Genomic DNA, 24,290 nt, shown 5'->3' on the forward strand with positions numbered 1-24,290 from the left:
AGAATGTGATTCGGGGTGGAATTCCATGCTTAAAAATGTTATTATTAGCTGTTCTTAAAAATTGAGTGTTTTTGCTGCCCGAGGAAGAAAACGCGTGATGCCGGGGTCAGAAAAAAAACTGCCCAGGACCAAAAAATTTTTTTTGACTCAAATGTAGCAACGGATGCTAGAATGTGATTCGGGGTGGAATTCCATCCTTAAAAATGTTATTATTAGCTGTTTTTAAAAATTGAGTGTTTTTGCTGCCCGAGGAAGAAAACGCGTGATGCCGGGGTCAGAAAAAAAACTGCCCAGGACCAAAAAATTTTTTTTGACTCAAATGTAGCAACGGATGCTAGAATGTGATTCGGGGTGGAATTCCATCCTTAAAAATGTTATTATTAGCTGTTTTTAAAAATTGAGTGTTTTTGCTGCCCGAGGAAGAAAACGCGTGATGTCGGGGTCAGAAAAAAAACTGCCCAGGACCAAAAATGTTTTTTTGACTCAAATGTAGCAACGGATGCTAGAATGTGATTCGGGGTGGAATTCCATCCTTAAAAATGTTATTATTAGCTGTTTTTAAAAATTGAGTGTTTTTGCTGCCAGAGGAAGAAAACGCTTGATGCCGGGGTCAGAAAAAAAACTGCCCAGGACCAAAAAATTTTTTTTGACTCAAATGTAGCAACGGATGCTAGAATGTGATTCGGGGTGGAATTCCATCCTTAAAAATGTTATTATTAGCTGTTTTTAAAAATTGAGTGTTTTTGCTGCCCGAGGAAGAAAACGCGTGATGCCGGGGTCAGAAAAAAAACTGCCCAGGACCAAAAAATTTTTTTTGACTCAAATGTAGCAACGGATGCTAGAATGTGATTCGGGGTGGAATTCCATCCTTAAAAATGTTATTATTAGCTGTTTTTAAAAATTGAGTGTTTTTGCTGCCCGAGGAAGAAAACGCGTGATGCAGGGGTCAGAAAAAAAACTGCCCAGGACCAAAAATTTTTTTTTGACTCATATGTAGCAACGGATGCTAGAATGTGATTCGGGGTGGAATTCCATGCTTAAAAATGTTATTATTAGCTGTATTTTAAAATTGAGTGTTTTTGCTGCCCGAGGAAGAAAACGCGTGATGCCGGGGTCACAAAAAAAACTGCCCAGGACCAAAAATTTTTTTTTGACTCAAATGTAACAACGGATGCCAGAATGTGATTCGGGGTGGAATTCCATCCTTAAAAATGTTATTATTAGCTGTTTTTAAAAATTGAGTGTTTTTGCTGCCCGAGGAAGAAAACGCGTGATGCCGGGGTCAGAAAAAAAACTGCCCAGGACCAAAAATTTTTTTTTGACTCAAATGTAGCAACGGATGCTAGAATGTGATTCGGGGTGGAATTCCATCCTTAAAAATGTTATTATTAGCTGTTTTTAAAAATTGAGTGTTTATGCTGCCCGAGGAAGAAAACGCGTGATGCCGGGGTCAGAAAAAAAACTGCCCAGGACCAAAAAATTTTTTTGACTCAAATGTAACAACGGATGCTAGAATGTGATTCGGGGTGGATTTCCATCCTTAAAAATGTTATTATTAGCTGTTTTTAAAAATTGAGTGTTTTTGCTGCCCGAGGAAGAAAACGCGTGATGCCGGGGTCAGAAAAAAAACTGCCCAGGACCAAAAAATTTTTTTGACTCAAATGTAACAACGGATGCTAGAATGTGATTCGGGGTGGATTTCCATCCTTAAAAATGTTATTATTAGCTGTTTTTAAAAATTGAGTGTTTATGCTGCCCGAGGAAGAAAACGCGTGATGCCGGGGTCAGAAAAAAAACTGCCCAGGACCAAAAAATTTTTTTGACTCAAATGTAGCAACGGATGCTAGAATGTGATTCGGGGTGGAATTCCATCCTTAAAAATGTTATTATTAGCTGTTTTTAAAAATTGAGTGTTTTTGCTGCCCGAGGAAGAAAACGCGTGATGCCGGGGTCAGAAAAAAAACTGCCCAGGACCAAAAAATTTTTTTTGACTCAAATGTAGCAACGGATGCTAGAATGTGATTCGGGGTGGAATTCCATGCTTAAAAATGTTATTATTAGCTATTTTTAAAAATTGAGTGTTTTTGCTGCCCGAGGAAGAAAACGCGTGATGCTGGGGTCAGAAAAAAAACTGCCAAGGACCAAAAAATTTTTTTGACTCAAATGTAACAACGGATGCTAGAATGTGATTCGGGGTGGAATTCCATCCTTAAAAATGTTATTATTAGCTGTTTTTAAAAATTGAGTGTTTTTGCTGCCCGAGGAAGAAAACGCGTGATGCCGGGGTCAGAAAAAAAACTGCGCAGGACCAAAAAATTTTTTTTGACTCAAATGTAGCAACGGATGCTAGAATGTGATTCGGGGTGGAATTCCATCCTTAAAAATGTTATTATTAGCTGTTTTTAAAAATTGAGTGTTTTTGCTGCCCGAGGAAGAAAACGCGTGATGCCGGGGTCAGAAAAAAAACTGCCCAGGACCAAAAAATTTTTTTTGACTCAAATGTAGCAACGGATGCTAGAATGTGATTCGGGGTGGAATTCCATCCTTAAAAATGTTATTATTAGCTGTTTTTAAAAATTGAGTGTTTTTGCTGCCCGAGGAAGAAAACGCGTGATGCCGGGGTCAGAAAAAAAACTGCCCAGGACCAAAAAATTTTTTTTGACTCAAATGTAACAACGGATGCTAGAATGTGATTCGGGGTGGAATTCCATGCTTAAAAATGTTATTATTAGCTGTTTTTAAAAATTGAGTGTTTTTGCTGCCCGAGGAAGAAAACGCGTGATGCCGGGGTCAGAAAAAAAACTGCCCAGGACCAAAAAAATTTTTTTGACTCAAATGTAGCAACGGATGCTAGAATGTGATTCGGGGTGGAATTCCATCCTTAAAAATGTTATTATTAGCTGTTTTTCAAAATTGAGTGTTTTTGCTGCCCGAGGAAGAAAACGCGTGATGCCGGGGGTCAGAAAAAAAACTGCCCAGGACCAAAAAAATTTCTTTTGACTCAAATGTAACAACGGATGCTAGAATGTGATTCGGGGTGGAATTCCATCCTTAAAAATGTTATTATTAGCTGTTTTTAAAAATTGAGTGTTTTTGCTGCCCGAGGAAGAAAACGCGTGATGCCGGGGTCAGAAAAAAAACTGCCCAGGACCAAAAAATTTTTTTTGACTCAAATGTAGCAACGGATGCTAGAATGTGATTCGGGGTGGAATTCCATCCTTAAAAATGTTATTATTAGCTGTTTTTAAAAATTGAGTGTTTTTGCTGCCAGAGGAAGAAAACGCGTGATGCCGGGGTGAGAAAAAAAACTGCCCAGGACCAAAAAAATTTTTTTGACTCAAATGTAGCAACGGATGCTAGAATGTGATTCGGGGTGGAATTCCATCCTTAAAAATGTTATTATTAGCTGTTTTTAAAAATTGAGTGTTTTTGCTGCCCGAGGAAGAAAACGCGTGATGCCGGGGTCAGAAAAAAAACTGCCCAGGACCAAAAAATTTTTTTTGACTCAAATGTAGCAACGGATGCTAGAATGTGATTCGGGGTGGAATTCCATCCTTAAAAATGTTATTATTAGCTGTTTTTAAAAATTGAGTGTTTTTGCTGCCAGAGGAAGAAAACGCGTGATGCCGGGGTGAGAAAAAAAACTGCCCAGGACCAAAAAAATTTCTTTTGACTCAAATGTAACAACGGATGCTAGAATGTGATTCGGGGTGGAATTCCATGCTTAAAAATGTTATTATTAGCTGTTTTTAAAAATTGAGTGTTTTTGCTGCCAGAGGAAGAAAACGCGTGATGCCGGGGTGAGAAAAAAAACTGCCCAGGACCAAAAAAATTTTTTTGACTCAAATGTAGCAACGGATGCTAGAATGTGATTCGGGGTGGAATTCCATCCTTAAAAATGTTATTATTAGCTGTTTTTAAAAATTGAGTGTTTTTGCTGCCAGAGGAAGAAAACGCGTGATGCCGGGGTCAGAAAAAAAACTGCCCAGGACCAAAAAAATTTCTTTTGACTCAAATGTAGCAACGGATGCTAGAATGTGATTCGGGGTGGAATTCCATCCTTAAAAATGTTATTATTAGCTGTTTTTAAAAATTGAGTGTTTTTGCTGCCAGAGGAAGAAAACGCGTGATGCCGGGGTCAGAAAAAAAACTGCCCAGGACCAAAAAAATTTCTTTTGACTCAAATGTAACAACGGATGCTAGAATGTGATTCGGGGTGGAATTCCATGCTTAAAAATGTTATTATTAGCTGTTTTTAAAAATTGAGTGTTTTTGCTGCCAGAGGAAGAAAACGCGTGATGCCGGGGTGAGAAAAAAAACTGCCCAGGACCAAAAAAATTTTTTTGACTCAAATGTAGCAACGGATGCTAGAATGTGATTCGGGGTGGAATTCCATGCTTAAAAATGTTATTATTAGCTGTTTTTCAAAATTGAGTGTTTTTGCTGCCCGAGGAAGAAAACGCGTGATGCCGGGGTCAGAAAAAAAACTGCCGAGGACCAAAAAAATTTTATTGACTCAAATGTAACAACGGATGCTAGAATGTGATTTGGGGTGGAATTCCATCCTTAAAAATGTTATTATTAGCTGTTTTTAAAAATTGAGTGTTTTTGCTGCCCGAGGAAGAAAACGCGTGATGCCGGGGTCAGAAAAAAAACTGCCCAGGACCAAAAAAATTTTTTTGACTCAAATGTAACAACGGATGCTAGAATGTGATTCGGGGTGGAATTCCATCCTTAAAAATGTTATTATTAGCTGTTTTTAAAAATTGAGTGTTTTTGCTGCCCGAGGAAGAAAACGCGTGATGCCGGGGTCAGAAAAAAAACTGCCCAGGACCAAAAAATTTTTTTGACTCAAATGTAGCAACGGATGCTAGAATGTGATTCGGGGTGGAATTCCATGCTTAAAAAAGTTATTATTAGCTGTTTTTAAAAATTGAGTGTTTTTGCTGCCCGAGGAAGAAAACGCGTGATGCCGGGGTCAGAAAAAAAACTGCCCAGGACCAAAAAAATTTTTTTGACTCAAATGTAGCAACGGATGCTAGAATGTGATTCGGGGTGGAATTCCATGCTTAAAAATGTTATTATTAGCTGTTTTTAAAAATTGAGTGTTTTTGCTGCCCGAGGAAGAAAACGCGTGATGCCGGGGTCAGAAAAAAAACTGCCCAGGACCAAAAAATTTTTTTTGACTCAAATGTAGCAACGGATGCTAGAATGTGATTCGGGGTGGAATTCCATGCTTAAAAATGTTATTATTAGCTGTTTTTAAAAATTGAGTGTTTTTGCTGCCCGAGGAAGAAAACGCGTGATGCCGGGGTCAGAAAAAAACTGCCCAGGACCAAAAAATTTTTTTTGACTCAAATGTAACAACGGATGCTAGAATGTGATTCGGGGTGGAATTCCATGCTTAAAAATGTTATTATTAGCTGTTTTTAAAAATTGAGTGTTTTTGCTGCCAGAGGAAGAAAACGCGTGATGCCGGGGTCAGAAAAAAAACTGCCCAGGACCAAAAAATTTTTTTTGACTCAAATGTAGCAACGGATGCTAGAATGTGATTCGGGGTGGAATTCCATGCTTAAAAATGTTATTATTAGCTGTTTTTAAAAATTGAGTGTTTTTGCTGCCAGAGGAAGAAAACGCGTGATGCCGGGGTGAGAAAAAAAACTGCCCAGGACCAAAAAAAAATTTTTGACTCAAATGTAGCAACGGATGCTAGAATGTGATTCGGGGTGGAATTCCATGCTTAAAAATGTTATTATTAGCTGTTTTTCAAAATTGAGTGTTTTTGCTGCCCGAGGAAGAAAACGCGTGATGCCGGGGTCAGAAAAAAAACTGCCCAGGACCAAAAAAATTTTTTTGACTCAAATGTAACAACGGATGCTAGAATGTGATTCGGGGTGGAATTCCATCCTTAAAAATGTTATTATTAGCTGTTTTTAAAAATTGAGTGTTTTTGCTGCCCGAGGAAGAAAACGCGTGATGCCGGGGTCAGAAAAAAAACTGCCCAGGACCAAAAAATTTTTTTGACTCAAATGTAGCAATGGATGCTAGAATGTGATTCGGGGTGGAATTCCATGCTTAAAAATGTTATTATTAGCTGTTTTTAAAAATTGAGTGTTTTTGCTGCCCGAGGAAGAAAACGCGTGATGCCGGGGTCAGAAAAAAAACTGCCCAGGACCAAAAAAATTTTTTTGACTCAAATGTAGCAACGGATGCTAGAATGTGATTCGGGGTGGAATTCCATGCTTAAAAATGTTATTATTAGCTGTTTTTAAAAATTGCGTGTTTTTGCTGCCCGAGGAAGAAAACGCGTGATGCCGGGGTCAGAAAAAAAACTGCCCAGGACCAAAAATTTTTTTTTGACTCAAATGTAACAACGGATGCTAGAATGTGATTCGGGGTGGAATTCCATGCTTAAAAATGTTATTATTGGCTGTTTTTAAAAATTGAGTGTTTTTGCTGCCCGAGGAAGAAAACGCGTGATGCCGGGGTCAGAAAAAAAACTGCCCAGGACCAAAAAAATTTTATTGACTCAAATGTAACAACGGATGCTAGAATGTGATTCGGGGTGGAATTCCATCCTTAAAAATGTTATTATTAGCTGTTTTTAAAAATTGAGTGTTTTTGCTGCCAGAGGAAGAAAACGCGTGATGCCGGGGTCAGAAAAAAAACTGCCCAGGACCAAAAAATTTTTTTTGACTCAAATGTAGCAACGGATGCTAGAATGTGATTCGGGGTGGAATTCCATGCTTAAAAATGTTATTATTAGCTGTTTTTAAAAATTGAGTGTTTTTGCTGCCAGAGGAAGAAAACGCGTGATGCCGGGGTGAGAAAAAAAACTGCCCAGGACCAAAAAAAATTTTTTGACTCAAATGTAGCAACGGATGCTAGAATGTGATTCGGGGTGGAATTCCATGCTTAAAAATGTTATTATTAGCTGTTTTTCAAAATTGAGTGTTTTTGCTGCCCGAGGAAGAAAACGCGTGATGCCGGGGTCAGAAAAAAAACTGCCCAGGACCAAAAAAATTTTTTTGACTCAAATGTAACAACGGATGCTAGAATGTGATTCGGGGTGGAATTCCATCCTTAAAAATGTTATTATTAGCTGTTTTTAAAAATTGAGTGTTTTTGCTGCCCGAGGAAGAAAACGCGTGATGCCGGGGTCAGAAAAAAAACTGCCCAGGACCAAAAAATTTTTTTGACTCAAATGTAGCAATGGATGCTAGAATGTGATTCGGGGTGGAATTCCATGCTTAAAAATGTTATTATTAGCTGTTTTTAAAAATTGAGTGTTTTTGCTGCCCGAGGAAGAAAACGCGTGATGCCGGGGTCAGAAAAAAAACTGCCCAGGACCAAAAAAATTTTTTTGACTCAAATGTAGCAACGGATGCTAGAATGTGATTCGGGGTGGAATTCCATGCTTAAAAATGTTATTATTAGCTGTTTTTAAAAATTGCGTGTTTTTGCTGCCCGAGGAAGAAAACGCGTGATGCCGGGGTCAGAAAAAAAACTGCCCAGGACCAAAAATTTTTTTTTGACTCAAATGTAACAACGGATGCTAGAATGTGATTCGGGGTGGAATTCCATGCTTAAAAATGTTATTATTGGCTGTTTTTAAAAATTGAGTGTTTTTGCTGCCCGAGGAAGAAAACGCGTGATGCCGGGGTCAGAAAAAAAACTGCCCAGGACCAAAAAAATTTTATTGACTCAAATGTAACAACGGATGCTAGAATGTGATTCGGGGTGGAATTCCATCCTTAAAAATGTTATTATTAGCTGTTTTTAAAAATTGAGTGTTTTTGCTGCCCGAGGAAGAAAACGCGTGATGCCGGGGTCAGAAAAAAAACTGCCCAGGACCAAAAAAATTTTTTTGACTCAAATGTAACAACGGATGCTAGAATGTGATTCGGGGTGGAATTCCATCCTTAAAAATGTTATTATTAGCTGTTTTTAAAAATTGAGTGTTTTTGCTGCCCGAGGAAGAAAACGCGTGATGCCGGGGTCAGAAAAAAAACTGCCCAGGACCAAAAAATTTTTTTGACTCAAATGTAGCAACGGATGCTAGAATGTGATTCGGGGTGGAATTCCATGCTTAAAAATGTTATTATTAGCTGTTTTTAAAAATTGAGTGTTTTTGCTGCCCGAGGAAGAAAACGCGTGATGCCGGGGTCAGAAAAAAAACTGCCCAGGACCAAAAAATTTTTTTTGACTCAAATGTAGCAACGGATGCTAGAATGTGATTCGGGGTGGAATTCCATGCTTAAAAATGTTATTATTAGCTGTTTTTAAAAATTGAGTGTTTTTGCTGCCCGAGGAAGAAAACGCGTGATGCCGGGGTCAGAAAAAAAACTGCCCAGGACCAAAAAAATTTTTTTGACTCAAATGTAACAACGGATGCTAGAATGTGATTCGGGGTGGAATTCCATGCTTAAAAATGTTATTATTGGCTGTTTTTAAAAATTGAGTGTTTTTGCTGACCGAGGAAGAAAACGCGTGATGCCGGGGTCAGAAAAAAAACTGCCCAGGACCAAAAAAATTTTTTTGACTCAAATGTAACAACGGATGCTAGAATGTGATTCGGGGTGGAATTCCATCCTTAAAAATGTTATTATTAGCTGTTTTTAAAAATTGAGTGTTTTTGCTGCCCGAGGAAGAAAACGCGTGATGCCGGGGTCAGAAAAAAAACTGCCCAGGACCAAAAAAAATTTTTTGACTCAAATGTAGCAACGGATGCTAGAATGTGATTCGGGGTGGAATTCCATGCTTAAAAATATTATTATTAGCTGTTTTTAAAAATTGAGTGTTTTTGCTGCCCGAGGAAGAAAACGCGTGATGCCGGGGTCAGAAAAAAACTGCCCAGGACCAAAAAATTTTTTTTGACTCAAATGTAACAACGGATGCTAGAATGTGATTCGGGGTGGAATTCCATGCTTAAAAATGTTATTATTAGCTGTTTTTAAAAATTGAGTGTTTTTGCTGCCCGAGGAAGAAAACGCGTGATGCCGGGGTCAGAAAAAAAACTGCCCAGGACCAAAAAAATTTTATTGACTCAAATGTAACAACGGATGCTAGAATGTGATTCGGGGTGGAATTCCATCCTTAAAAATGTTATTATTAGCTGTTTTTAAAAATTGAGTGTTTTTGCTGCCCGAGGAAGAAAACGCGTGATGCCGGGGTCAGAAAAAAACTGCCCAGGACCAAAAAATTTTTTTTGACTCAAATGTAACAACGGATGCTAGAATGTGATTCGGGGTGGAATTCCATGCTTAAAAATGTTATTATTGGCTGTTTTTAAAAATTGAGTGTTTTTGCTGCCCGAGGAAGAAAACGCGTGATGCCGGGGTCAGAAAAAAAACTGCCCAGGACCAAAAAAATTTTATTGACTCAAATGTAACAACGGATGCTAGAATGTGATTCGGGGTGGAATTCCATCCTTAAAAATGTTATTATTAGCTGTTTTTAAAAATTGAGTGTTTTTGCTGCCCGAGGAAGAAAACGCGTGATGCCGGGGTCAGAAAAAAAACTGCCCAGGACCAAAAAAATTTTTTTGACTCAAATGTAACAACGGATGCTAGAATGTGATTCGGGGTGGAATTCCATCCTTAAAAATGTTATTATTAGCTGTTTTTAAAAATTGAGTGTTTTTGCTGCCCGAGGAAGAAAACGCGTGATGCCGGGGTCAGAAAAAAAACTGCCCAGGACCAAAAATTTTTTTTGACTCAAATGTAGCAACGGATGCTAGAATGTGATTCGGGGTGGAATTCCATGCTTAAAAATGTTATTATTAGGTGTTTTTAAAAATTGAGTGTTTTTGCTGCCCGAGGAAGAAAACGCGTGATGCCGGGGTCAGAAAAAAAACTGCCCAGGACCAAAAAAATTTTTTTGACTCAAATGTAGCAACGGATGCTAGAATGTGATTCGGGGTGGAATTCCATGCTTAAAAATGTTATTATTAGCTGTTTTTAAAAATTGAGTGTTTTTGCTGCCCGAGAAAGAAAACGCGTGATGCCGGGGTCAGAAAAAAAACTGCCCAGGACCAAAAAAATTTTTTTGACTCAAATGTAACAACGGATGCTAGAATGTGATTCGGGGTGGAATTCCATGCTTAAAAATGTTATTATTGGCTGTTTTTAAAAATTGAGTGTTTTTGCTGCCCGAGGAAGAAAACGCGTGATGCCGGGGTCAGAAAAAAAACTGCCCAGGACCAAAAAATTTTTTTTGACTCAAATGTAACAACGGATGCTAGAATGTGATTCGGGGTGGAATTCCATCCTTAAAAATGTTATTATTAGCTGTTTTTAAAAATTGAGTGTTTTTGCTGCCCGAGGAAGAAAACGCGTGATGCCGGGGTCAGAAAAAAAACTGCCCAGGACCAAAAAATTTTTTTTGACTCAAATGTAGCAACGGATGCTAGAATGTGATTCGGGGTGGAATTCCATCCTTAAAAATGTTATTATTAGCTGTTTTTAAAAATTGAGTGTTTTTGCTGCCCGAGGAAGAAAACGCGTGATGCCGGGGTCAGAAAAAAAACTGCCCAGGACCAAAAAATTTTTTTTGACTCAAATGTAGCAACGGATGCTAGAATGTGATTCGGGGTGGAATTCCATCCTTAAAAATGTTATTATTAGCTGTTTTTAAAAATTGAGTGTTTTTGCTGCCCGAGGAAGAAAACGCGTGATGCCGGGGTCAGAAAAAAAACTGCCCAGGACCAAAAAAATTTTTTTGACTCAAATGTAGCAACGGATGCTAGAATGTGATTCGGGGTGGAATTCCATGCTTAAAAATATTATTATTAGCTGTTTTTAAAAATTGAGTGTTTTTGCTGCCCGAGGAAGAAAACGCGTGATGCCGGGGTCAGAAAAAAACTGCCCAGGACCAAAAAATTTTTTTTGACTCAAATGTAACAACGGATGCTAGAATGTGATTCGGGGTGGAATTCCATGCTTAAAAATGTTATTATTAGCTGTTTTTAAAAATTGAGTGTTTTTGCTGCCCGAGGAAGAAAACGCGTGATGCCGGGGTCAGAAAAAAACTGCCCAGGACCAAAAAATTTTTTTTGACTCAAATGTAACAACGGATGCTAGAATGTGATTCGGGGTGGAATTCCATGCTTAAAAATGTTATTATTAGCTGTTTTTAAAAATTGAGTGTTTTTGCTGCCCGAGGAAGAAAACGCGTGATGCCGGGGTCAGAAAAAAAACTGCCCAGGACCAAAAAATTTTTTTTGACTCAAATGTAGCAACGGATGCTAGAATGTGATTCGGGGTGGAATTCCATCCTTAAAAATGTTATTATTAGCTGTTTTTCAAAATTGAGTGTTTTTGCTGCCCGAGGAAGAAAACGCGTGATGCCGGGGTCAGAAAAAAAACTGCCCAGGACCAAAAAAATTTTTTTGACTCAAATGTAGCAACGGATGCTAGAATGTGATTCGGGGTGGAATTCCATGCTTAAAAATGTTATTATTAGCTGTTTTTCAAAATTGAGTGTTTTTGCTGCCCGAGGAAGAAAACGCGTGATGCCGGGGTCAGAAAAAAAACTGCCCAGGACCAAAAAAATTTTTTTGACTCAAATGTAGCAACGGATGCTAGAATGTGATTCGGGGTGGAATTCCATGCTTAAAAATGTTATTATTAGCTGTTTTTAAAAATTGAGTGTTTTTGCTGCCCGAGGAAGAAAACGCGTGATGCCGGGGTCAGAAAAAAAACTGCCCAGGACCAAAAAAATTTCTTTTGACTCAAATGTAACAACGGATGCTAGAATGTGATTCGGGGTGGAATTCCATCCTGAAAAATGTTATTATTAGCTGTTTTTAAAAATTGAGTGTTTTTGCTGCCCGAGGAAGAAAACGCGTGATGCCGGGGTCAGAAAAAAAACTGCCCAGGACCAAAAAAATTTTTTTGACTCAAATGTAGCAACGGATGCTAGAATGTGATTCGGGGTGGAATTCCATCCTTAAAAATGTTATTATTAGCTGTTTTTAAAAATTGAGTGTTTTTGCTGCCCGAGGAAGAAAACGTGTGATGCCGGGGTCAGAAAAAAAACTGCCCAGGACCAAAAAATTTTTTTTGACTCAAATGTAGCAACGGATGCTAGAATGTGATTCGGGGTGGAATTCCATCCTTAAAAATGTTATTATTAGCTGTTTTTAAAAATTGAGTGTTTTTGCTGCCCGAGGAAGAAAACGCGTGATGCCAGGGTCAGAAAAAAAACTGCCCAGGACCAAAAAATTTTTTTGACTCAAATGTAACAACGGATGCTAGAATGTGATTCGGGGTGGAATTCCATCCTTAAAAATGTTATTATTAGCTGTTTTTAAAAATTGAGTGTTTTTGCTGCCCGAGGAAGAAAACGCGTGATGCCGGGGTCAGAAAAAAAACTGCCCAGGACCAAAAAATTTTTTTTGACTCAAATGTAGCAACGGATGCTAGAATGTGATTCGGGGTGGAATTCCATCCTTAAAAATGTTATTATTAGCTGTTTTTAAAAATTGAGTGTTTTTGCTGCCCGAGGAAGAAAACGCGTGATGCCGGGGTCAGAAAAAAAACTGCCCAGGACCAAAAAATTTTTTTTGACTCAAATGTAGCAACGGATGCTAGAATGTGATTCGGGGTGGAATTCCATCCTTAAAAATGTTATTATTAGCTGTTTTTAAAAATTGAGTGTTTTTGCTGCCCGAGGAAGAAAACGCGTGATGCCGGGGTCAGAAAAAAAACTGCCCAGGACCAAAAAAATTTTTTTGACTCAAATGTAGCAACGGATGCTAGAATGTGATTCGGGGTGGAATTCCATCCTTAAAAATGTTATTATTAGCTGTTTTTAAAAATTGAGTGTTTTTGCTGCCCGAGGAAGAAAACGCGTGATGCCGGGGTCAGAAAAAAAACTGCCCAGGACCAAAAAAATTTTTTTGACTCAAATGTAGCAACGGATGCTAGAATGTGATTCGGGGTGGAATTCCATCCTTAAAAATGTTATTATTAGCTGTTTTTAAAAATTGAGTGTTTTTGCTGCCCGAGGAAGAAAACGCGTGATGCCGGGGTCAGAAAAAAAACTGCCCAGGACCAAAAAAATTTTTTTGACTCAAATGTAGCAACGGATGCTAGAATGTGATTCGGGGTGGAATTCCATGCTTAAAAATATTATTATTAGCTGTTTTTAAAAATTGAGTGTTTTTGCTGCCCGAGGAAGAAAACGCGTGATGCCGGGGTCAGAAAAAAACTGCCCAGGACCAAAAAATTTTTTTTGACTCAAATGTAACAACGGATGCTAGAATGTGATTCGGGGTGGAATTCCATGCTTAAAAATGTTATTATTAGCTGTTTTTAAAAATTGAGTGTTTTTGCTGCCCGAGGAAGAAAACGCGTGATGCCGGGGTCAGAAAAAAACTGCCCAGGACCAAAAAATTTTTTTTGACTCAAATGTAACAACGGATGCTAGAATGTGATTCGGGGTGGAATTCCATGCTTAAAAATGTTATTATTAGCTGTTTTTAAAAATTGAGTGTTTTTGCTGCCCGAGGAAGAAAACGCGTGATGCCGGGGTCAGAAAAAAAACTGCCCAGGACCAAAAAATTTTTTTTGACTCAAATGTAGCAACGGATGCTAGAATGTGATTCGGGGTGGAATTCCATGCTTAAAAATGTTATTATTAGCTGTTTTTAAAAATTGAGTGTTTTTGCTGCCCGAGGAAGAAAACGCGTGATGCCGGGGTCAGAAAAAAAACTGCCCAGGACGAAAAAATTTTTTTTGACTCAAATGTAGCAACGGATGCTAGAATGTGATTCGGGGTGGAATTCCATCCTTAAAAATGTTATTATTAGCTGTTTTTCAAAATTGAGTGTTTTTGCTGCCCGAGGAAGAAAACGCGTGATGCCGGGGTCAGAAAAAAAACTGCCCAGGACCAAAAAAATTTTTTTGACTCAAATGTAGCAACGGATGCTAGAATGTGATTCGGGGTGGAATTCCATGCTTAAAAATGTTATTATTAGCTGTTTTTCAAAATTGAGTGTTTTTGCTGCCCGAGGAAGAAAACGCTTGATGCCGGGGTCAGAAAAAAAACTGCCCAGGACCAAAAAAATTTCTTTTGACTCAAATGTAACAACGGATGCTAGAATGTGATTCGGGGTGGAATTCCATCCTGAAAAATGTTATTATTAGCTGTTTTTAAAAATTGAGTGTTTTTGCTGCCCGAGGAAGAAAACGCGTGATGCCGGGGTCAGAAAAAAAACTGCCCAGGACCAAAAAAATTTTTTTGACTCAAATGTAGCAACGGATGCTAGAATGTGATTCGGGGTGGAATTCCATGCTTAAAAATGTTATTATTAGCTGTTTTTAAAAATTGAGTGTTTTTGCTGCCCGAGGAAGAAAACGCGTGATGCCGGAATGAGAAAAAAAACTGCCCAGGACCAAGAAATTTTTTTTGACTCAAATGTAGCAACGGATGCTAGAATGTGATTCGGGGTGGAATTCCATGCTTAAAAATGTTATTATTAGCTGTTTTTCAAAATTGAGTGTTTTTGCTGCCCGAGGAAGAAAACGCGTGATGCCGGGGTCAGAAAAAAAACTGCCCAGGACCAAAAAAATTTTATTGACTCAAATGTAGCAACGGATGCTAGAATGTGATTCGGGGTGGAATTCCATGCTTAAAAATGTTATTATTAGCTGTTTTTAAAAATTGAGTGTTTTTGCTGCCAGAGGAAGAAAACGCGTGATGCCGGGGTCAGAAAAAAAACTGCCCAGGACCAAAAAAATTTTTTTGACTCAAATGTAGCAACGGATGCTAGAATGTGATTCGGGGTGGAATTCCATGCTTAAAAATGTTATTATTAGCTGTTTTTAAAAATTGAGTGTTTTTGCTGCCCGAGGAAGAAAACGCGTGATGCCGGGGTCAGAAAAAAAACTGCCCAGGACCAAAAATTTTTTTTTGACTCAAATGCAACAACGGATGCTAGAATGTGATTTGGGGTGGAATTCCATGCTTAAAAATGTTATTATTAGCTGTTTTTAAAAATTGAGTGTTTTTGCTGCCCGAGGAAGAAAACGCGTGATGCCGGGGTCAGAAAAAAAACTGCCCAGTACCAAAAAATTTTTTTTGACTCAAATGTAGCAACGGATGCTAGAATGTGATTCGGGGTGGAATTCCATGCTTAAAAATGTTATTATTAGCTGTTTTTAAAAATTGAGTGTTTTTGCTGCCGGAGGAAGAAAACGCGTGATGCCGGGGTCAGAAAAAAAACTGCCCAGGACCAAAAAATTTTTTTTGACTCAAATGTAGCAACGGATGCTAGAATGTGATTCGGGGTAGAATTCCATCCTTAAAAATGTTATTATTAGCTGTTTTTAAAAATTGAGTGTTTTTGCTGCCAGAGGAAGAAAACGCGTGATGCCGGGGTCAGAAAAAAAACTGCCCAGGACCAAAAAAATTTTTTTGACTCAAATGTAGCAACGGATGCTAGAATGTGATTCGGGGTGGAATTCCATGCTTAAAAATGTTATTATTAGCTGTTTTTAAAAATTGAGTGTTTTTGCTGCCCGAGGAAGAAAACGCGTGATGCCGGGGTGAGAAAAAAAACTGCCCAGGACCAAAAAAATTTTTTTGACTCAAATGTAGCAACGGATGCTAGAATGTGATTCGGGGTGGAATTCCATGCTTAAAAATGTTATTATTAGCTGTTTTTCAAAATTGAGTGTTTTTGCTGCCCGAGGAAGAAAACGCGTGATGCCGGGGTCAGAAAAAAAACTGCCCAGGGCCAAAAAAATTTTATTGACTCAAATGTAACAACGGATGCTAGAATGTGATTCGGGGTGGAATTCCATCCTTAAAAATGTTATTATTAGCTGTTTTTAAAAATTGAGTGTTTTTGCTGCCCGAGGAAGAAAACGCGTGATGCCGGGGTCAGAAAAAAAACTGCCCAGGGCCAAAAAAATTTTTTTGACTCAAATGTAGCAACGGATGCTAGAATGTGATTCGGGGTGGAATTCCATGCTTAAAAATGTTATTATTAGCTGTTTTTAAAAATTGAGTGTTTTTGCTGCCAGAGGAAGAAAACGCGTGATGCCGGGGTCAGAAAAAAAACTGCCCAGGACCAAAAAAATTTTTTTGACTCAAATGTAGCAACGGATGCTAGAATGTGATTAGGGGTGGAATTCCATGCTTAAAAATGTTATTATTAGCTGTTTTTAAAAATTGAGTGTTTTTGCTGCCCGAGGAAGAAAACGCGTGATGCCGGGGTCAGAAAAAAAACTGCCCAGGACCAAAAAATTTTTTTTGACTCAAATGTAACAACGGATGCTAGAATGTGATTCGGGGTGGAATTCCATGCTTAAAAATGTTATTATTAGCTGTATTTTAAAATTGAGTGTTTTTGCTGCCCGAGGAAGAAAACGCGTGATGCCGGGGTCAGAAAAAAAACTGCCCACGACCAAAAAATTTTTTTTGACTCAAATGTAGCAACGGATGCTAGAATGTGATTCGGGGTGGAATTCCATCCTTAAAAATGTTATTATTAGCTGTTTTTAAAAATTGAGTGTTTTTGCTGCCCGAGGAAGAAAACGCGTGATGCCGGGGTCAGAAAAAAAACTGCCCAGGACCAAAAATTTTTTTTTGACTCAAATGTAGCAACGGATGCTAGAATGTGATTCGGGGTGGAATTCCATGCTTAAAAATGTTATTATTAGCTGTATTTTAAAATTGAGTGTTTTTGCTGTCCGAGGAAGAAAACGCGTGATGCCGGGGTCAGAAAAAAAACTGCCCAGGACCAAAAAATTTTTTTGACTCAAATGTAACAACGGATGCCAGAATGTGATTCGGGGTGGAATTCCATCCTTAAAAATGTTATTATTAGCTGTATTTTAAAATTGAGTGTTTTTGCTGCCCGAGGAAGAAAACGCGTGATGCCGGGGTCAGAAAAAAAACTGCCCAGGACCAAAAAATTTTTTTGACTCAACTGTAGCAACGGATGCTAGAATGTGATTAGGGGTGGAATTCCATCCTTAAAAATGTTATTATTAGCTGTATTTTAAAATTGAGTGTTTTTGCTGCCCGAGGAAGAAAACGCGTGATGCCGGGGTCAGAAAAAAAACTGCCCACGACCAAAAAATTTTTTTTGACTCAAATGTAGCAACGGATGCTAGAATGTGATTAGGGGTGGAATTCCATCCTTAAAAATGTTATTATTAGCTGTTTTTAAAAATTGAGTGTTTTTGCTGCCCGAGGAAGAAAACGCGTGATGCCGGGGTCAGAAAAAAAACTGCCCAGGACCAAAAAATTTTTTTGACTCAACTGTAGCAACGGATGCTAGAATGTGATTCGGGGTGGATTTCCATCCTTAAAAATGTTATTATTAGCTGTTTTTAAAAATTGAGTGTTTTTGCTGCCCGAGGAAGAAAACGCGTGATGCCGGGGTCAGAAAAAAAACTGCCCAGGACCAAAAAATTTTTTTTGACTCAAATGTAGCAACGGATGCTAGAATGTGATTCGGGGTGGAATTCCATGCTTAAAAATGTTATTATTAGCTGTTTTTAAAAATTGAGTGTTTTTGCTGCCCGAGGAAGAAAACGCGTGATGCCGGGGTCAGAAAAAAAACTGCCCAGGACCAAAAAATTTTTTTTGACTCAAATGTAGCAACGGATGCTAGAATGTGATTCGGGGTGGAATTCCATGCTTAAAAATGTTATTATTAGCTGTTTTTAAAAATTGAGTGTTTTTGCTGCCCGAGGAAGAAAACGCGTGATGCCGGGGTCAGAAAAAAACTGCCCAGGACCAAAAAATTTTTTTTGACTCAAATGTAACAACGGATGCTAGAATGTGATTCGGGGTGGAATTCCATGTTTAAAAATGTTATTATTAGCTGTTTTTAAAAATTGAGTGTTTTTGCTGCCCGAGGAAGAAAACGCGTGATGCCGGGGTCAGAAAAAAAACTGCCCAGGACCAAAAATTTTTTTTTTACTCAAATGTAGCAACGGATGCTAGAATGTGATTCGGGGTGGAATTCCATCCTTAAAAATGTTATTATTAGCTGTTTTTCAAAATTGAGTGTTTTTGCTGCCAGAGGAAGAAAACGCGTGATGCCGGGGTCAGAAAAAAAACTGCCCAGGACCAAAAATTTTTTTTTTACTCAAATGTAGCAACGGATGCTAGAATGTGATTCGGGGTGGAATTCCATCCTTAAAAATGTTATTATTAGCTGTTTTTCAAAATTGAGTGTTTTTGCTGCCAGAGGAAGAAAACGCGTGATGCCGGGGTCAGAAAAAAAACTGCCCAGGACCAAAAAAATTTTTTTGACTCAAATGTAACAACGGATGCTAGAATGTGATTCGGGGTGGAATTCCATCCTTAAAAATGTTATTATTAGCTGTTTTTAAAAATTGAGTGTTTTTGCTGCCAGAGGAAGAAAACGCGTGATGCCGGGGTCAGAAAAAAAACTGCCAAGGACCAAAAAAATTTTTTTCACTCAAATGTAGCAACGGATGCTAGAATGTGATTCGGGGTGGAATTCCATGCTTAAAAATGTTATTATTAGCTGTTTTTAAAAATTGAGTGTTTTTGCTGCCCGAGGAAGAAAACGCGTGATGCCGGGGTCAGAAAAAAACTGCCCAGGACCAAAAAATTTTTTTTGACTCAAATGTAACAACGGATGCTAGAATGTGATTCGGGGTGGAATTCCATGCTTAAAAATGTTATTATTAGCTGTTTTTAAAAATTGAGTGTTTTTGCTGCCCGAGGAAGAAAACGCGTGATGCCGGGGTCAGAAAAAAAACTGCCCAGGACCAAAAAAATTTTTTTGACTCAAATGTAGCAACGGATGCTAGAATGTGATTCGGGGTGGAATTCCATGCTTAAAAATGTTATTATTAGCTGTTTTTAAAAATTGAGTGTTTTTGCTGCCCGAGGAAGAAAACGCGTGATGCCGGGGTCAGAAAAAAACTGCCCAGGACCAAAAAATTTTTTTTGACTCAAATGTAACAACGGATGCTAGAATGTGATTCGGGGTGGAATTCCATGCTTAAAAATGTTATTATTAGCTGTTTTTAAAAATTGAGTGTTTTTGCTGCCCGAGGAAGAAAACGCGTGATGCCGGGGTCAGAAAAAAAACTGCCCAGGACCAAAAAATTTTTTTTGACTCAAATGTAGCAACGGATGCTAGAATGTGATTCGGGGTGGAATTCCATCCTTAAAAATGTTATTATTAGCTGTTTTTAAAAATTGAGTGTTTTTGCTGCCCGAGGAAGAAAACGCGTGATGCCGGGGTCAGAAAAAAAACTGCCCAGGACCAAAAAATTTTTTTTGACTCAAATGTAGCAACGGATGCTAGAATGTGATTCGGGGTGGAATTCCATGCTTAAAAATGTTATTATTAGCTGTTTTTAAAAATTGAGTGTTTTTGCTGCCCGAGGAAGAAAACGCGTGATGCCGGGGTCAGAAAAAAACTGCCCAGGACCAAAAAATTTTTTTTGACTCAAATGTAACAACGGATGCTAGAATGTGATTCGGGGTGGAATTCCATGCTTAAAAATGTTATTATTAGCTGTTTTTAAAAATTGAGTGTTTTTGCTGCCCGAGGAAGAAAACGCGTGATGCCGGGGTCAGAAAAAAACTGCCCAGGACCAAAAAATTTTTTTTGACTCAAATGTAACAACGGATGCTAGAATGTGATTCGGGGTGGAATTCCATGCTTAAAAATGTTATTATTAGCTGTTTTTAAAAATTGAGTGTTTTTGCTGCCCGAGGAAGAAAACGCGTGATGCCGGGGTCAGAAAAAAAACTGCCCAGGACCAAAAAATTTTTTTTTACTCAAATGTAGCAACGGATGCTAGAATGTGATTCGGGGTGGAATTCCATGCTTAAAAATGTTATTATTAGCTGTTTTTAAAAATTGAGTGTTTTTGCTGCCCGAGGAAGAAAACGCGTGATGCCGGGGTCAGAAAAAAAACTGCCCAGGACCAAAAAAATTTTTTTGACTCAAATGTAGCAACGGATGCTAGAATGTGATTCGGGGTGGAATTCCATGCTTAAAAATGTTATTATTAGCTGTTTTTAAAAATTGAGTGTTTTTGCTGCCCGAGGAAGAAAACGCGTGATGCCGGGGTCAGAAAAAAACTGCCCAGGACCAAAAAATTTTTTTTGACTCAAATGTAACAACGGATGCTAGAATGTGATTCGGGGTGGAATTCCATGCTTAAAAATGTTATTATTAGCTGTTTTTAAAAATTGAGTGTTTTTGCTGCCCGAGGAAGAAAACGCGTGATGCCGGGGTCAGAAAAAAAACTGCCCAGGACCAAAAAATTTTTTTTGACTCAAATGTAGCAACGGATGCTAGAATGTGATTCGGGGTGGAATTCCATCCTTAAAAATGTTATTATTAGCTGTTTTTAAAAATTGAGTGTTTTTGCTGCCCGAGGAAGAAAACGCGTGATGCCGGGGTCAGAAAAAAAACTGCCCAGGACCAAAAAATTTTTTTTGACTCAAATGTAGCAACGGATGCTAGAATGTGATTCGGGGTGGAATTCCATGCTTAAAAATGTTATTATTAGCTGTTTTTAAAAATTGAGTGTTTTTGCTGCCCGAGGAAGAAAACGCGTGATGCTGGGGTCAGAAAAAAACTGCCCAGGACCAAAAAATTTTTTTTGACTCAAATGTAACAACGGATGCTAGAATGTGATTCGGGGTGGAATTCCATGCTTAAAAATGTTATTATTAGCTGTTTTTAAAAATTGAGTGTTTTTGCTGCCCGAGGAAGAAAACGCGTGATGCCGGGGTCAGAAAAAAAACTGCCCAGGACCAAAAATTTTTTTTTTACTCAAATGTAGCAACGGATGCTAGAATGTGATTCGGGGTGGAATTCCATGCTTAAAAATGTTATTATTAGCTGTTTTTAAAAATTGAGTGTTTTTGCTGCCCGAGGAAGAAAACGCGTGATGCCGGGGTCAGAAAAAAACTGCCCAGGACCAAAAAATTTTTTTTGACTCAAATGTAACAACGGATGCTAGAATGTGATTCGGGGTGGAATTCCATGCTTAAAAATGTTATTATTAGCTGTTTTTAAAAATTGAGTGTTTTTGCTGCCCGAGGAAGAAAACGCGTGATGCCGGGGTCAGAAAAAAAACTGCCCAGGACCAAAAAATTTTTTTTGACTCAAATGTAGCAACGGATGCTAGAATGTGATTCGGGGTGGAATTCCATGCTTAAAAATGTTATTATTAGCTGTTTTTAAAAATTGAGTGTTTTTGCTGCCCGAGGAAGAAAACGCGTGATGCCGGGGTCAGAAAAAAACTGCCCAGGACCAAAAAATTTTTTTTGACTCAAATGTAACAACGGATGCTAGAATGTGATTCGGGGTGGAATTCCATGCTTAAAAATGTTATTATTAGCTGTTTTTAAAAATTGAGTGTTTTTGCTGCCCGAGGAAGAAAACGCGTGATGCCGGGGTCAGAAAAAAAACTGCCCAGGACCAAAAAATTTTTTTTGACTCAAATGTAGCAACGGATGCTAGAATGTGATTCGGGGTGGAATTCCATCCTTAAAAATGTTATTATTAGCTGTTTTTAAAAATTGAGTGTTTTTGCTGCCCGAGGAAGAAAACGCGTGATGCCGGGGTCAGAAAAAAAACTGCCCAGGACCAAAAAAATTTTTTTGACTCAAATGTAGCAACGGATGCTAGAATGTGATTCGGGGTGGAATTCCATGCTTAAAAATGTTATTATTAGCTGTTTTTAAAAATTGAGTGTTTTTGCTGCCCGAGGAAGAAAACGCGTGATGCCGGGGTCAGAAAAAAACTGCCCAGGACCAAAAAATTTTTTTTGACTCAAATGTAACAACGGATGCTAGAATGTGATTCGGGGTGGAATTCCATGCTTAAAAATGTTATTATTAGCTGTTTTTAAAAATTGAGTGTTTTTGCTGCCCGAGGAAGAAAACGCGTGATGCCGGGGTCAGAAAAAAAACTGCCCAGGACCAAAAAAATTTTTTTGACTCAAATGTAACAACGGATGCTAGAATGTGATTCGGGGTGGAATTCCATGCTTAAAAATGTTATTATTAGCTGTTTTTAAAAATTGAGTGTTTTTGCTGCCCGAGGAAGAAAACGCGTGATGCCGGGGTCAGAAAAAAACTGCCCAGGACCAAAAAATTTTTTTTGACTCAAATGTAACAACGGATGCTAGAATGTGATTCGGGGTGGAATTCCATGCTTAAAAATGTTATTATTAGCTGTTTTTAAAAATTGAGTGTTTTTGCTGCCCGAGGAAGAAAACGCGTGATGCCGGGGTCAGAAAAAAAACTGCCCAGGACCAAAAAAAATTTTTTGACTCAAATGTAGCAACGGATGCTAGAATGTGATTCGGGGTGGAATTCCATGCTTAAAAATGTTATTATTAGCTGTTTTTAAAAATTGAGTGTTTTTGCTGCCCGAGGAAGAAAACGCGTGATGCCGGGGTCAGAAAAAAACTGCCCAGGACCAAAAATTTTTTTTTGACTCAAATGTAACAACGGATGCTAGAATGTGATTCGGGGTGGAATTCCATGCTTAAAAATGTTATTATTAGCTGTTTTTAAAAATTGAGTGTTTTTGCTGCCCGAGGAAGAAAACGCGTGATGCCGGGGTCAGAAAAAAAACTGCCCAGGACCAAAAAATTTTTTTTGACTCAAATGTAGCAACGGATGCTAGAATGTGATTCGGGGTGGAATTCCATGCTTAAAAATGTTATTATTAGCTGTTTTTAAAAATTGAGTGTTTTTGCTGCCCGAGGAAGAAAACGCGTGATGCCGGGGTCAGAAAAAAACTGCCCAGGACCAAAAAAATTTTTTTGACTCAAATGTAGCAACGGATGCTAGAATGTGATTCGGGGTGGAATTCCATGCTTAAAAATGTTATTATTAGCTGTTTTTAAAAATTGAGTGTTTTTGCTGCCCGAGGAAGAAAACGCGTGATGCCGGGGTCAGAAAAAAAACTGCCCAGGACCAAAAAATTTTTTTTTACTCAAATGTAGCAACGGATGCTAGAATGTGATTCGGGGTGGAATTCCATCCTTAAAAATGTTATTATTAGCTGTTTTTAAAAATTGAGTGTTTTTGCTGCCAGAGGAAGAAAACGCGTGATGCCGGGGTCAGAAAAAAAACTACCCAGGACCAAAAAAATTTTTTTGACTCAAATGTAGCAACGGATGCTAGAATGTGATTCGGGGTGGAATTCCATGCTTAAAAATGTTATTATTAGCTGTTTTTAAAAATTGAGTGTTTTTGCTGCCCGAGGAAGAAAACGCGTGATGCCGGGGTCAGAAAAAAACTGCCCAGGACCAAAAAATTTTTTTTGACTCAAATGTAGCAACGGATGCTAGAATGTGATTCGGGGTGGAATTCCATGCTTAAAAATGTTATTATTAGCTGTAGTTTAAAATTGAGTGTTTTTGCTGCCCGAGGAAGAAAACGCGTGATGCCGGGGTCAGAAAAAAAACTGCCCAGGACCAAAAATTTTTTTTGACTCAAATGTAACAACGGATGCCAGAATGTGATTCGGGGTGGAATTCCATCCTTAAAAATGTTATTATTAGCTGTTTTTAAAAATTGAGTGTTTTTGCTGCCCGAGGAAGAAAACGCGTGATGCCGGGGTCAGAAAAAAAACTGCCCAGGACCAAAAATTTTTTTTTGACTCAAATGTAGCAACGGATGCTAGAATGTGATTCGGGGTGGAATTCCATCCTTAAAAATGTTATTATTAGCTGTTTTTAAAAATTGAGTGTTTTTCTGCCCGAGGAAGAAAACGCGTGATGCCGGGGTCAGAAAAAAAACTGCCCAGGACCAAAAAATTTTTTTTGACTCAAATGTAGCAACGGATGCTAGAATGTGATTCGGGGTGGAATTCCATGCTTAAAAATGTTATTATTAGCTGTTTTTAAAAATTGAGTGTTTTTGCTGCCCGAGGAAGAAAACGCGTGATGCCGGGGTCAGAAAAAAAACTGCCCAGGACCAAAAAAATTTTTTTGACTCAAATGTAGCAACGGATGCTAGAATGTGATTCGGGGTGGAATTCCATGCTTAAAAATGTTATTATTAGCTGTTTTTAAAAATTGAGTGTTTTTGCTGCCCGAGGAAGAAAACGCGTGATGCCGGGGTCAGAAAAAAACTGCCCAGGACCAAAAAATTTTTTTTGACTCAAATGTAACAACGGATGCTAGAATGTGATTCGGGGTGGAATTCCATGCTTAAAAATGTTATTATTAGCTGTTTTTAAAAATTGAGTGTTTTTGCTGCCCGAGGAAGAAAACGCGTGATGCCGGGGTCAGAAAAAAAACTGCCCAGGA

This window comes from Pantherophis guttatus, chromosome 15 (assembly GCF_059756535.1).
Source record: "Pantherophis guttatus breed Tessera chromosome 15, ASM5975653v1, whole genome shotgun sequence".
NCBI lineage: Eukaryota > Metazoa > Chordata > Lepidosauria > Squamata > Colubridae > Pantherophis > Pantherophis guttatus.